Genomic DNA, 2,877 nt, shown 5'->3' on the forward strand with positions numbered 1-2,877 from the left:
AGCAAAGCTTCTGGGCTCTGTTTGTCTTTCACTGGGGTCGGGTGGATGGCTTTGGGAAAGGTTGAGGGTGGGGAGCACAGCATAGATGATTCTGGAATGGAAGCTGGAATGACATGTCTTGCGTTCTGTGATGTCTTCTGAAATTTCCCGTCTCGCCACTCCACGCTCCCCACCCCCAGAAGATGCTCTTGGTAAATGCTTGTATCGAGGAGTCTGAGCATCCACGGGGGCCAGGGGACTCAGGGGCCCCATGGCTGATCCACTCAGCTTCACCTGGAACTTGCTGTGTGGCCCTAGGCAGGTTCCTCTGCTTCTCTGGCCCTCAAGTTCATCCTCTGTAAAGTGTCACGGCCTCTCCCAGGACTAATGCTAGGATTGATTCTAGGTGCTTAACAACAAGGGTCGTAGAGAGCTGGTTGAAATGTCACCCCGATGTCACTGTGGGTGTGTGGTTGAGGGGTCAGCCTTCCTTCCCACCTGAGTTCCTCAGGGGAGCCCAGAATGCTTACTGAGGATTCTCAAGAGGGGGCTTTGGCTGTTCCCTTCTCCCTGTGATGACCAGGTGTGGAACGGGCCCCCTTTCCTTTGACTTCCCCCCAAGCATCCGTTCACACAGGGACGAGTGTGGAGCTAATTTGACTGATGACTTGGAGGCAGGCATAGGGGTTTATATCACCCACCTGACAGCCCTGATGAGAATTTAGACCCGAATATTAAACACCCCAATTCTGAAATGTCCCTTGACCATTCCCAGCACATAGAATGTTTTCCTGGCCAACTTTTTCTTCTTGGGTCCCCCTGCTTCCCTCCATGTTTCTGGGCGCTCTCCTGCTTTTTTCTCTCATTTCTGGACAACTTTCTCCCCATCTCCTGGGGCACCCCTGGAAACTCAATATTTCTTTACTATACCTAGCAACCCCACACTTGTAATTCTGTCCTAATCCAGTGGTTCTCAACCCTGGTCTCACATTAAAATTGCCTGTGGGGTTAAAAAATACAATTGCCTGGACCCCAATCCAGACAATTAAATCCGAAGTTCAGGAAAGGCTGAGAGCTTAGCCACTGAACAACGAATAACATCTCAGCAACCGAACAACTTTACTATTCATTTCTTTCTCACAACACGACTGATGGAGATTGGGTGGCACTCCTTGCAAGTGATTCAGGGATCCAGTTTCCCTAGTCACAGGGCCCTGGATTACTGCAAGTGAAGCTGGGAAATGTAGTCTTTCTTGGTGCTCCAGAAGAGGAAACAGGATCTAACCAGGACATGGGTTTGAGTCCTGGTCCGGGAAGATCCCACATGCCGTGGAGCAACTAAGCCTGTGCACCACAACTACTGAGCCTGCACTCTAGAGCCCACGAGCCACAACTTCTGAGCCCACGTGCCACAACTACCGAAGCCCATGCCCGTGCTCCGCAATAAGAGAAGCCACCGCAAAGAGAAGCCCACGCACGGCAACCAGGAGCAGCCCAACTCACTGCAACAAGAGGAAGCCCGTGCGCAGCAACGGAGACCCAACACAGCCAAAAAAAAAACACATTAAATAAATAAAAGCTCCCCAGATGATTCTAACGTGTAGCCAAGTGTGCCAACCACTGCCTCTCTATTTTGGACATCACTTTGTAGTGTGGGGAATTTCCTTTTAGTCCCAAACTGGCATCAGTTTTTCCTAATACAGGCAGTTACATTTCTAAAAGGAACTCTGCCCGTTTTTTTTTTTAAATCCTTTTTCCCTCTTGGCACGGTAGCATGTGGTTAGTAGGGCAGAAAGGATTCTTATCACACTACAGCTGGGAAGACTGGCCTGGAGGGGCAAGGGCTTTGCCTAATGTCACACAGAAAATTGTTGGCAGAGCTGGAACCAGGCTCTTGGACTCTCGGCTCCCAGCCGGGCTTCCCTGCCATGCTGCCTTCCAGAGATGGAGGGGGATTGATTAGAAATGGGGGTAGGGTTGTGCTTGGGGAAGGAGGCACTGTTGGAGGAGAAACATGGGCTAAGAAAGGGAACCACGAGGGATCGCGTGGGCTCCCTTGCCATCCCCAGACTCAGCTCCTCAAGAGACCCAGGGGGTTGAGAGCATCACCTTTAGACAAGCTCACTGGCCCGGCTTCCTCTGGGCTGGGTTTGGTGGGGACCACAGAGTTCTGGGAGAGACAAGTGCAGGCCATGCCAGCTGGTAAGGAGGGCCGTCTAGCTTGTTCCATTGATCTGTTTATCTAGCCTAATTGCCATGATCAGAGTTTTAATTCTTTAGAAACTTCTGTTTTACTATCTAGTAAGGAAAGTTTTCAATTACTCTCTTTTTTTATTTATTATTTTTAAAATAAATTTATTTATATTTTTGGCTGCATTGGGTCTTCGTTGCTGCTCACGGGCTTTCTCTAGTTGCGGTGAGCAGGGGTTACTGTTCATTGCGGCGCGCGGGCTTCTCATTGTCGTGGCTTCTCTTGCTGCGGAGCACCAGCTCCAGGAGCGAGGGCCTCAGTAGTTGTGGCATGCGGGCTCAGTAGTTGTGGCTCTCAGGCTCTAGAGAACAGGCTCAGTAGTCGTGGCGCACTGGCTTAGTTGCTCCGCGGCATGTGGGATCAGACCAGAGCTCGAACCCGTGTCCCCTGCATTGGCAGGCGGATTCTCAACCACTGCACCACCAGGGAAGTCCCTGTGGCTGTAACTTTTGCAGTTTGAAGTGTGACAGCAAAGCTGGCACAAATGTTTTTCCTTCTTCACAGTCTCCTGGATAGATTTGTTCTTAGACCGTTTGATGTTTTTCTTTCCTTTTTTTTTTTTTTTTTTGTTTTTTGGCCGTGTGGCTTGTGGGATCTTAGTTCCCTGACCAGGGATGGAACGGGGCCCTCAGCAGCGAAAGCTCGGA

Source organism: Delphinus delphis, chromosome 19, assembly GCF_949987515.2.
Source record: "Delphinus delphis chromosome 19, mDelDel1.2, whole genome shotgun sequence".
NCBI classification, from domain to species: domain Eukaryota; kingdom Metazoa; phylum Chordata; class Mammalia; order Artiodactyla; family Delphinidae; genus Delphinus; species Delphinus delphis.